Source organism: Anser anser (genome assembly GCF_964211835.1).
Source record: "Anser anser genome assembly, chromosome: 3".
In the NCBI taxonomy this organism is placed as follows: domain Eukaryota; kingdom Metazoa; phylum Chordata; class Aves; order Anseriformes; family Anatidae; genus Anser; species Anser anser.
Window position 1 is genome coordinate 86331133 of NC_139722.1, and position 13065 is coordinate 86344197.

Consider the following 13065-nt stretch of genomic DNA (forward strand, 5'->3'; position numbering starts at 1 on the left):
TTACTATTTTTAAAATCTCTTTCAAAGTTTCAGAAGACATATCCTGTCTCTTAGATCTTCCTAATGTTTTTGAGAAAGTGATATCTTCACTTGTCCTTTATCAACTGACTCAGGGAATGACAAACTTGAAGTTTCAGTAGAAAGATATCTTGACCTATGAAATCATAATTATATTTTGTGGTTATTGCTCTCTCCTGCACAGACTTGGCACAGTCAGCTGAGGCAAGGGATATGAAAAAGAGAAGGATGGGAAAATGTAAAAATCCTTCTTAAACTTACAAACATTTGTGCCTGGGTAACATTACTTTCGTCAGCCGCAATACAGTTGCTTAGACTGTTCACAGGAAGAAAACATGCCTTGTAATCATTTCCTTTTAAATAAATATCTGTAACATTTAACCATAGGGAAAGGTTAACATTGATCTCAGATTGCAGTAAAATGAGAAATAGTATCTGCGTAATAGCAGATAATAATGCATAATAGTCATTTCCCTTCGGGGTTATTCAGATCTGTCTTACCATTTATGTCTCAATACTTTTGAATTTATTGAAAAGGAATTTGAACTATGGGCAAGGATTTGCTTTATGTGATAGACCTCATGTAGGATATGTCAGGTGAACCTGGGGACATTCTCATGGAAAGTTATGTCTTTATCAGTGATACGACAGAAGTTTCAGACTTCTTAGCAGATCATTAAGTCAATGTAGTTTTGTTGAAATAGGAAGGATATTTTTGTTGCTTTGAACATATACATGTTTTCTTTTTTGGGCAAAGCATGCTTTATTTTATTTTTTATTTTTATTTTTGGTGGAGAGCGGAGTGGTATTATTATATCTAAACTTGTGAGAAAAGCACCCTTCTATTTGCAGAATATCAGAATTCAGTTTTCAGCCTCCTTTACCATTTGTAAAGTGGAATTGAAAAAACATTGGTTTTATTTCCTGTTGGCAAATTGGAGCTTGCTTTAATATAAATAACTACTGCTATAAAGACTGGGGGCCCAGTTCTCTAAAACAGTAAAAAGCTGATGAATAAAATTACTTGTATAGATAAAATTATTTACATTCTTTCTGCCAGAACCTGAGGCTAGGAATGAAAAATCTGTCAATTTTATGATAGGCCCTCAGCTAGGATTTCAATTTACAAATGGACTCCCATATCTGTTTATTTGACAGCAAATGTAAGTGGTAATGGTTATGGTGCTCATAGTTTGACCAGTTGCTTGGCAATATTATTTGGTGTTATATATGGTGATACGGGTTAGACAGGTGGTAGGTAGATACGATCTTCACATGCATAGAACTGTTCATTGTCTTGCTCTTGCTCTTGGCTGTTTCATGCATTTATTATACATGGTCAAACGTGAGGTTTCAGTAATACCTCTGTGTCATGAGAGAAAAATGATGTTAAATATCCAAACTTACAAAGGTCTTCCTTATGAGGGATCTCAGAAACATGCAACAGTTGAGTTGGAAAGACATCATCTAATCCAATCTCCCTTGTTTAAGGAGTGTCAGTGACAGCAGGTGGCTTGGGGCCATGTCTAGTTGGGCTTTGAATAAATCTAAGAATGGAGACTCCACAATCTGTCTGGATAACCTCACGATAAATTTATTATGTACAGACATAATATCTTGTTTTTCAAGTTCTTCTCATTGCCTCTTCTTAGTCACTGGGCACCACTGAAAAAAGCAGTGGTTCCATCTTCTTTACAGCTTCCCATAAGGTATTTACACACATTGGTAAGAGCTTCCTGAGGCTTCCCTTCTTCAGTTTCCCAGCTCTGTCAACCTCTGCCTGCATGAGACGTGCTCTAGTTGTTTAATCATTTCTTAGTGGCCCTTCACTGGACTTGCTCCATGACTCCGTATTTTTCTTAGTGTGGGGAGCACAAAACTGACCCAGCACCCCAGGGGTGAACTGAGGAAAGACGACCTACCTTGGCCGGCTGGCAATACTTTTCCTTGTACAATCCAAGATGCTGCTGGCCTCCCTTGCTGCAAGGGCACATTGCTGGCACATGATCGGCTCCTTGTCCACCAAGACCCTCAGGTCCTTTTCTGCAAAGCTGTTTTCCAGCCAGTCAGCCTGAAATCAGGGAGGATTAACCTCTTAATGCCAAATTGGCTTTGGTAGCTGTGATTTAAACTCTAAGGCTAAGATCTGTATTAGGACTTAAATGTGTGAATGCTGAATGTCACAGAACAAAGCCTTTAGTCACTGAGCTGCAGAAGCTGGGATCCATAGCTGGGAGGCCTGCAGTGGGCATATGGAAGATTAAATGCCTTGGAATAGGACCAGTGTGCTTAGTGAGAGCTCACCCAAATTAGCTCTTTAAGCTGAAGCTGCCTACTCCCGCCAAGACTGAAATACTGAGGACCAGCATGTGTCCTAAATCCCACTCTCCCTCTATTCACATTTCTTCCCCAGTGCGTGCTAAAGGAGGCAGGTGCCTACAACTATTTTCTGAAAAACCTGATGGACATTTTCACTTTATGTTTTTATTTTATTTATTTATTTATTTATTTTATCCCTTCCCATCAGAACCATGGTTACAGCCCTTATTCTGCCTTTTGAAGTGTCAGTTTTAGTTCTGCCATTTGTCTGAGAGGGACCACTTCTCAGGAGAGTGCTCTAATGTCAGGTTATGTGCTGAAGCTCCTGCACTTCACATAACAGAATTAAATATTCACTGGGTATGAAAGAACAGATGATTTTTTAGCTTTGTGAGTCATTAGGGAGGCAGAGGCCTGAACCTTTCCCTCCCTTCCCACTCTCTTGTCTTTAATTGTTTTATATAAAATGTGACAACTTCAAGAGAAGAGGTAGAGAACACCCCTTCGTCTTTTGAAAATTATAATGCTTTACCCAGCTAATGGATGTAGGTCACAGATGGTCTGCAAATTTCATCCATAAATCTGTTTGAAGAAAGTGTTTTTTTTTTTTACCATGCATTTGTTCAGCACATAGACATTTGAGTCCAAATTGCTTTAATTAGGAGCCCAAACTCTTGCATTGCTGCAGCAACATGTCCTAAATCCCACTCTCCCTCTATTCACATTTCTTCCCCAACGTCTGCTAAAGGAGGCAGGTGCCTACAACGATTTCCTAAAAAACCTGAATGATGGACATTTTCACCTTTTTCTTTTTCCCCCATCAGAACCGTGGCAATGCAAGTAGAGACAACTTATGAAACATCTTTCTCTTGAATTATGAGGGTGGATTTTACCACTAAATGGTAAAATGGACCACTTGTCTCCTGGTCAGGAGAAGAGAGAAGGGTTAGGAAAATAGTCTCCTCTTTTTAAAACGTTATCATATTTAGGTGAAAAGAGCAAGATGTCAGAAAGATTATCTGTAAAAGATCAGAATAATAATAGATGAGTTAGGTATACAATAGTGTAGAGATAGTTAACAATTGTCCTTAAAAACACAGTTAAAAAAACAAAACAAAAACAACAACAACACAAAACATTGCATACCATATTACTCTCATCAGTAGTTTGATGTTAGGCTGATGTAAAATGTTAATTCCTGTCCTGATGAGTTTGCTACAAAAGTATTTTTCTGTGGAACTGCACCACTTCGATATAGCTGATCAGGGTAAAATTCCAGGGTTAATCACATCACGCCTGCTCTAAGCTATCCATCACTTCCTAAATGCTTTTAATTTTCCTGGGATGAAGATATATTTTCTGGGGTACAGTGTGAGGGTGACTGCCAGAGGTCAGGACAAAGCCTGATCTGTGCAGAATCGAAGGGATATGCACCACTTCGCAGCTCTCTGAAGACTGCCAGTGCCCCAGGGCGGCAGTACAGCACCTGGGAAATCAGCCGATAGCTCAGCTTCCCTAACCTTAAGCATTTCTTGAAGAGCATCTGAGGTAACATTGGTAGTGTGTTTACTGTGACTGAGGTTTAATATGTCTACTGTAGTTGTTCTGTTCTTATTCCATTTCCTTGTATGTTTTCCTTTTGTCTGGATTTTTTTATTCTGCTGTGTGTCAGATGGATTCTTTATTTTTGGCAGCTTACATCCAGCAAGTAAAACTCTCATGAGCCTCCATTTTTCCTTAGTGAATTCAGTGTCCTTCAGTTTTACATGTGCAAATCCACTATCTTCAAAATATAGCTGCAGTGCCATCTGCGTTACCCTACAAGGAACGTGAATACTGTAATTGCTGTCAATTGAGGGACTAAAACCACACTCTCTATGTCCTGAAATATCCATTTGTTCTGACAGGCAATTTAGGCATAGCATAACATAAAGTCAGAGCCAGGTTTATCTGTTTTGTTCCCTGGGACCTCTGGATTTTCTTCTTTCTGCCCTGAGTATGTTCCAGATGGTTCAAGAGGGGAATATTCTACCCAGATTAATGAGAACACTGAAAGAAAGAAGTCAGATTAAAAAAAAAAAAAAAAAAGAAAAAGAGAGAGAGAGAAGGTAATTAGTAGCTATATGCATTTAACTTCTGAATTACTGGTTTGCAATGTGATTCACTGTAATTCATATGCACGTGTAGGCAAAACAGCAGAGAACTTATCCCAAGCCCTCCCTTTGATGCTAGTCCTTTTCAGGTATTCTCCAAGCTTGCTGTCACTCCCACTGCCTTCGGAGCCCTGCTTCCTCTCATCTCTGCTCTATTTTAGTGAAGGTTATGTGAAATCTGAGCACAGACTGCAAGAAAGCATAGAAGTGTTTGGGCTAGTCTGATATAATAACTGGAAACTTTTTATGTCATAAGAATGAAATGAGAATGTTATAATCATTGTTCTCACTCACAAGTCTATAAGAGCTGATGCAGGAATTTCAGAATGACACTTTATGGCTTGTAAGGTGCAGGGGGACAGATGAGCTGACCATAGCTATTCATCTGCTCTTCAGGTCTATTATCCCAATATATTAACTAAGGTTTGTATAAAAGAGTGGATTTGCACAAAATCCTTTTGTTTATCTGAAGATGCATGGTTGTATGTTTGAAAACTAGATGCCCTGGCCATGGAGCAGACATCTACTCTACCTCCTCTACAAACTCAGAATAAAAAGATAAACCCAACCCCCACAGAAAGCATATCAGCGAGTGTGAACTGGAGTAGTCCCATAGATTTTTATGGATGTATGTCAGTTTACAGCAGTTAAGGACCATGGTTACAATGGCTGCGAAGAAAAAGAAATCAAAAATAGATGTGTATACAAAACCATCCTCAGGAAGAAGCCTTCCAGTGCAGAATTGCTTTGTATCATCACCAGGAATATCTTTGAATGTGGCCTGACCAGGCTGGAGAGTGCAGCCTTGCTGAAGAGTGCTCCTCTCTGTTGCTGACAGCCTAGGCAAGGAGGAATGCTTGGAGGGAAGGTCAGAGCTGCTGTTTCTTGTTTTTATTGTTGGCCTGTTGTGCCTGTTGCATCCCTATATAAATTGTGGAGGTCTTTCTGCTGCTCTGAGAAGAACATACCTGCAAGGAAGTGTTGCACCAGGATGAGAGTTGGGCAAGCAGATCTCTCAGGCCACGCTTGTATCCTGGTCACTGACTCTGTTCAGCTTTGCCACTTCTAAGTTCTTTAATGTACCCAGTGGTCCCATCAAGGGGCAGTTCATCAGAAAAGGTGAGACAAATCTCATTCTTTGAGGTATATGAATGCATTTGCTTATTGTTTTTGTAAAATGTAGGCCACCGGTAAGACTTGAGAGGAAATGTGACTAAGATTATTCTTAAGTATCTTTGAAAACATTACCAGGGCAAATGTGATCCCCAGTCACCAAAGCTGCATACCAAATATTAAATTGTTGATCACATCTATTGTCATTTTTATAAAGGCTGTACCACACTTACAATGCACTATTTAAAATTAGGATCAGACCTCAAGATCAGTTCACTAAAAGGACGTCTATGTAGCAAGTCCTTAAGGGAAAACGTTTTGGAAATTAGCTTTCATATGCAAAGAACTATCTGAAGACTGAAGCAGTGCTTGGATGTGCATGAACCCTGAGGCAATAGGAAACCACTGTCCTGGAAATACAAGTGCCTTCCTATTTTACTGTTCCTAGCTGCATGGATGGTTACACAGCCTCAGCCACAGCTGTCCTTTGTTATACAGATGGCTAACAAAAGCCTGGGATGCTTTCCATTGAGACAGTGACAGTAAATGAACTGAAGCTATGCTGAAGATCTGGTCCTTAGTTAGCAAGGGAGGATGGTACACAGATGGTAACCTCTGCCTTTACAGTCTAAAGAGTTGTTTTTCAAAAATCAATTATTTAATTGTGCATCTCTCTCTCTCTCTTTTTTTTTTTTTTCATGAGTTCTAATATTTCAGCAACTCCAGAGAAACATTAATTTCAACAGCAGGTCCTGTTGAATTATTTCAAGGGCAAGTTCAGAAGTGGGTCAACCTGAATCTTCTTTACTTCTGAAAATTTTAGCCACTAGTCATCTGGCCTCTTGATTAATATGAAGTCCTTGGGGTGAAGGAAATATGTGGTCTATAAAGTGATTATAGACCAACAGAGACTTTAACCTGGCTCATTGTATTCTGCTCAGCTGGTGAAGCAGCCCCACACTTACTCAGACTCTTTCAGAGAGAAAATGCTTTGAAAAAGATGCCATGTCTGAGCACTGAAACTCTCTGAGACACAGTGCAAGTGCACAGGGGAAACTTTGTGAGCACTCCTGCTCTGCTAACTGGCTAGGATCTCGTGCTTTATTTACAGCTCTCCTTATTACATCTAATCCAAAATGCAGCTCATCTCTGATTCTCCCTTCTGTAGGCAATAGCTGGTAGCATAAGTAATAGAAGTTTAATTCCTCAGACGTATACATCCTATTTAGTCTCAGCCCTGCTTTGTTGTGAAATTCCATATTGACTTTTGTTTCTCTGTGTTTCTTAAGGCATGAATTGATTATGATTCACTGTCTCCGGTATCTGGTCTCTGCAGTTTCACAGTTGTTCATGAGTGTATGAATATCAGCTGTGAGATACATACTCATTGCAGGGAGATCCACAATGAAGTGTGTGGGAGAATTTTAAATTGATTTTTTCCACTGGTTTGTGGCGCTCCTGAGTTCCCTTTTGAAATCCCTGATCTTTCATGACTCCTTAATCAAAAGTTGAAGAATATTTGCATCTCTTTTTGCTCTTATCCATTTTTAATGACATGATGATACATACAATTATATCAGCCTGTCAAGTTCAACACTCCATTTGGGACAATGAGTAAATATAATTTTCTGCTATTCGTAACACAAACTTAAAATTTGGAGGTCAAAGACAATTTTCTGATGGAACATTTTTATGTCAGAAAATAATGTTTTGATGGATTGAGACATTTTGTGAGGACCTGTCAATTTCCTTAACACTCGGGAAAGATGCTGCCAGCAGTGCTACTTCCTTTTTTGTTTGTTGTTTGTTGTTTGTTTTGTTTTCCATTTGCCTGCTCATTCTCTAGGCAGACTCTCTGCCTACCAGGGGTGTAGGACAGCTGTCTCCAAACTTCCTGGCTTGCCATATCCATACCTCAGGACTCCTCCTCTGCTCCTTGGGATATCTTTATGCCCAAATGGCTCATGAAAAAGGCTGCCTAATTGTCCTGATCCTTAAGATTGCAAGCCAGGCCCTGTTTCTTTGCTTCTTTGCTCAGTCAGGCTCCCTGATTCTCAGGGACTGTACTGGGGTTAGCTAGGCTCACAAGTTCGCTAGTTGGTAGGACTTCCAGCTGCCCATCTGATGCTGTGAATCATGAATAGGCTACTTGCATACAGGTCCATTAGAAGGCAGGGGAGCTGGCTGACCCCAAAGAAGTCTACTGCCTTCCAAGATTATGGGAAAACAAAGGTATGAGGCCTGGGAGAAAAAAAAAAATCAGTTTTGTTCTGTAGGTAATCTTAGTTGCTTTTATTTATTTATTTATTTATTTTATTTGAGCAAAGATGCAAAGATGTTTATACATATACATACATCTAGTTTCAGACCTCTGCAAATGATAAGTCTTGTTGCGTACTTTTATTACACTACCAGCAACAGTGGGAAAAGAGAATTTCTCTAGAAGATCTGCAAGAATGCAAATGTGAAATGCATATAGATCTTCAGATAGGAATGCTTTAGATGAAATCACTAAAAATATGAATCATGTTCATTTTGTTCCTCGAAGAAATGCAAAGCATAACAATAATCTAAAATGCAGTCCCTATGGCAAGCTATAAAATATATTTACAGGAATCAGTATATTTTAAAATTGTTCTTAAAACATCTAGACTGCCTGGTGATACTGATTCGAAAGCTTCTTGAATTACAATATGAAAGCTCTCTGCTCCACTTCGCCTTTACTTTCTCATTGGATGCACAGAGGTTACAGTAACCAGTCAAACTTTTTATTATAAAAAATAAACATCAAAGAATTATAAGGTGAAGTGAAATGTTGAAAAGAAAATCAAAATCAAGACAGAAAGGACTAGGATAAGTGTACTTATGTAGGCTGTTGCCTCAAAACAAAAAGAACCACCACAACCCCCCCAAAATAATATTCAGGAACAAGTCAGGAAACACAAAAAATCTGTAAAAACTGTAATGGAAGCATTAGAATAAATTATAACTGTGCCATAAGATGAAAAAGGTAAATATGTGAGAACTCTCAAGTGGGAGAAATTTAAAGTGGGTTATTTTTCCTCAGTTTTCAGTATATAAGAAAAGAGATCATCAGTAAGCCACAGTTATCAGAAAAAAATATTAATGGTAACAGTTAGAGAAGCCAAGACCAAAGGACTGTTAAAGAGCTTACAAAATAACATTTGTTACCCTAAGTAAATGTTGACCTTCAAATTTGAATATACTGGAATTGGGGGGCGAATAAGAAATACAGCAGTTTTGAAAAAAAAAAAGTCAGGAATATTTTCCTACCAGAATATAGGGAAAATAAATGTATTGCTTTACTTTAAGAAAGTAAAAAATTGCTAATCAATGGCTCATGAATCTACCTAGAATGGGGCTTTGCAACACCTAGTAAAAGAATCAATGCCCCAGGCCTGAGACCAGTGTAAATTAGCACAGCTCTGTTGACTTAATTCAAGACATATTGATTTAAACTAGATAAGAATCAGACCCACAGAGCAGACTTTATATAGAAAATGTGTAATATCTACAGCTGGGTGAATATGTGAAAAAAAAAACCCTAAAGATATGTGCCCATCTAAGTGCTTTGTTCCTTGCTGTGTTTGTATGAATGGCAGTGTTACCCAGGAAGCCTACATCACAAACTCTTCATTAATTTGCAAATAGATGTCTAGTAGACCTGCTTGTTTTATCCAGTGTTTTTGTAAGGATTTGACTGGGAGCAAGGGAAAAATCTCTTTTTGTGTGATTTATTTTCATTTTTTATGTTTTTTTCTTATTGGTAAAATCGTTTTCCCCTTCCTCTGAACTACAAGTACAGGTGACTGACAAAGAAAAGATACAAGACTACCCCAGCATGGTATTTCCATGCTGCCATGCATGCAGCAATGACCTTTGCTGTAACAATTGAAACATATCTGATCCCGAAGACTGAAAAGTTCTCTTTGTTCACTGGAGAGGAGACAAATTAGAAAAACCTTCATGTCTGAGCCAAGCTGCATGGTGAACAAAGATTATTAACTAGGAAAAACTAAACAAGATGGGAGACTTCTTGTCTCAGGAGATATTAACGAGAGTTAAGTTATTAAATAAATATGATTATGTTGGACAGCTGTATCAAAAAGGCTCTACAGAAACAGTGGTGAATGAATAATATTTCCTTGTGGAGATGCTCATACCTTAGACAGGTTTACCTGTGTGTCTGGCAGGTGGGTTACCTACAGAAGAAGGTAGACTTGATGTTCACATTTTTACAATTTCCTTTCATTCTGGATGGCCTGGTGGCCTTTCAGTTTAGGTTGTAGAGGTCTCCTTTAATGATAAATATTTTGCTTCAGGCATACTAAATGCATTTATTGTCTGCATAACAGCATTTTATTTTGATTAACTTATCTTCAAACTCCATAGTGTCACTTTAATGGGACTTATCTTGTAGATCCTACTTACTTAGACTCATGTAAGGAAAAAACGTACAGATCTGACTTGCATTGTATTAACATTGATATGTAGAAGAGGAAGGGTCAACGTTCAATTATTCCATTGTCATCATTCAAATGGGTAATCTAACATGCTTGGCTTTGTTTAAAATGTACTCAAGTGTTTCCTTTTTTAAATAAAAGGAAATTTTCACTTCTTTTCAAGCAGAAACACTTCTCAGATGAAATTGCAGTTAATTGAAGCCTTAACTGCTTTAGATGAACATCACTACAGTGCTTAGAAAGTAGTTTTGAGAGATTTGTTTAAATTGGCTTTTGAAAGAAAACCTGCAACATTTTTTATGCTGCATTTTTAAGAAGTTCAAGACACTAGATATAATTTGGGTGAAATAATTCTAAGAATTTACACGCTTTATTAAAACTTTGAAGTCCTGAATGAGAGAAAGAAAGTTAGGAGTGTAATCTACAGTTTGAATGCTATACCAGTATACTACCATTAAATATGCATCCATAATATGGTTCCTTGAAACATTTTATGTCAGTGAGAAAACTTCTTTCTGCCCCATACTTGAGATCGAAGATGATGCTGATGATATTGTGTCAGCTTCAGATATAATTAATAACTTCCATAGCACTGTTTTAACAAAAAGGGCTATTTCCACAGAGCTTCTCTAACCAATACATGCACATAGGGTGCTCAGTGTTTTTCTGACAGGTCAAAGGAAAATGGAGTGCTTGTGCATGTGTCTTAGGTTTGTATGTCTCTACTGGTTGCCAGGAATATCAGTGGAGTTGTGAAAGGAAAGATACAAGGTATTCCTGGTAAATCACAAAAACAGAATCAGAGTTGGGCTGGTAAAGACTGTTCTTAGAGCTTTATATTGTGGAACAGAAACACTTCTGTTTATGTGTCAATATTCCTGTTGTTTTAGGTCCTTTTCAAGGTACAATAAACAGAAAGCAGCTCTGCAAAGGGAGCAGCAATAGCTGCTTAATCAACAATGGCTTCTACAAGAACGTCCATCCCAGGAGCACAGCAGAACTGATAACGTATCATCTCTATGACTGCTAGTCCAGCTTCTGGCTGAAATGGGGCTGCTGTCATCAGCACACATGGGGCTGGTACATGGAAGGATTTTCTGGAGTATTCAACCAAAGCCAGTCTGCAGTCCAGGTAAGACCAGCTCCTCCATGAGAGCCAGGGGGCATCTTCCAAGTTATGAGCAGAGGGATGGTGTGAACAGTGGCTGATGGTACAAATTTTTATTTTGAATAAAGTCCTGAGTGGGCATTTATTCGACTCAGTGGGTCTGAGTGGTAGAACCTGGTGTCTCTTGATTTCACAGCGTCAGCATATCACTGCTAGCTCTTTCTCCATCTCTATCTTTTGCTTAGTTTGGCAACCCCCTCTTTTCCTTCCCCACACATGGCATTTAAGCACTGCCAGCCAAAATCTATCATACTTTGTGTTGGCATACAATGTGCCAGCAGCCTGATTCAAACAATCAGCATACTGTCTGAAGCATACTGATGTCAAAATTTGGTTGGTAATCAAATCAAAATGCATCTGTTCATACCATTTCCTATACTTTTGTGGAGGCAGGAAAGTAAAACAGTCTTGGAATTTAGATATGTCTACTTTTGGTAGGAGCTCAATCTCTGGAATACAGAAGGCTATTTACTTTAAAAAATGGAAAAAAAAAAAGGGGGGGAAAAATAGTAACCTCCCTAATGTTCTTACTATTCCCTTAACATAATGAAAATATCTCTTGATGTTCCTCCTGTGCTAAAAGACACAAATATACATCACCAAGAATCAAGTAGTAAATGCAGAACTTCTCTAAACTGGGAATGACTGACTGGAATTCTTACATCTGGAAACTTCTATAAAAGATGCAAAAAATGTCAAAGAGGGATATTGATTTCTCTAGTATAAGTCATAATAATTCCACAAATGAAAGGTATATTAATGAAAGATTTATTTTCGGGTATTAATGCATCTACATTTCTGATATATAAATGTAAATAAATCACACTTTTTTCCCACTATGCTGGCAGAAGTTCTAAATATTGACCTGAGCTTAGGCACCAGTCCTATTTTATCAATTGTTATTTCAGTGATTGATAGAAAAACTGTACAACATACAGCTGTCAAAATATAAAGGTTTAAGTGGTGTGTTATGTGGTAATACTTATGAGAAGATAAAATTAAAAGTAAATAAACTCCAGAATAAATCTCTTCTCTAGGAATATCTGAAGGACTTTTTGGTCAACACAGTGCAGCAAAGACTTTTTGAAGATAAGAACTGGCCTTATGGTTATAAACTTTTAGACGCAGCTGCTCTTGGCAGATGTTATACTGATTGGAGCTAAAGAAGAAAGAGTAGCCTTTTACTGTGTTTAACATCTTTATTACATGTTAGTTTATACTAGGGCATGGCTTTTAGTTAAAGGGTGTATTTGCAATAGGTTCATGAGATGTGACTAAGAAAATCAGGATCCTAAATATAAGGAGCAATCCACACCTATGAAGTCAGCCTGCATGGAAAGTCCCGAAATAAAAATAAAAATAAAAAAAAACTAAAAACCCTCCTCTCCAGGAAAATCCTTTGGTTTATATAGTCTACAGGTTACTTGCCGTAATACAGCCTCTGTAAGGAAACGTGCGCCCGTCTGTGAGCATCCTTCTAGAGAGCTTTTGAAAGAAATACTCCCTCTAGAGGAAATATGGTGTGATAATGAACAAATGTGTGAGGACCCCGTGGATACCTGTATAGACTTAAAGCTGGGACTGATGTCCCTCTTTCTTCTTCTATCTGGTTTGATTTTTTTCTCCTACTACCGTTATGCCAGGGTGGAGGGTGGGTGGAGGGTAGACTGGAGGCTGAAGTAGAGGCTGTGCTCATTACCTCTTAAATAACCTTTTGGGATGTCCTGCTGGTCAAGAGGGCTCCTGCTGCAGAGACGGTACTGTTCCATAACCACCTAATTTGACACTGAAGGGATTTCTTGTGGCTTAA

The 13065-nt window shown here is 38.4% G+C and overlaps 1 protein-coding gene across 1 annotated transcript in view; it reads left to right on the top strand.

Annotated features, from left to right (window-relative positions):
• LOC310898120 (uncharacterized protein) overlaps window positions 1-13065 on the top strand; it is a 515041-nt gene that overhangs the window by 338201 nt on the left and 163775 nt on the right. Inside the window, exon 6 of the mRNA XM_083832600.1 lies at window positions 10978-11219. The gene's annotated coding sequence lies outside the window, so the exon portion shown is untranslated. The remainder of the gene's footprint in view (window positions 1-10977; window positions 11220-13065) is intronic.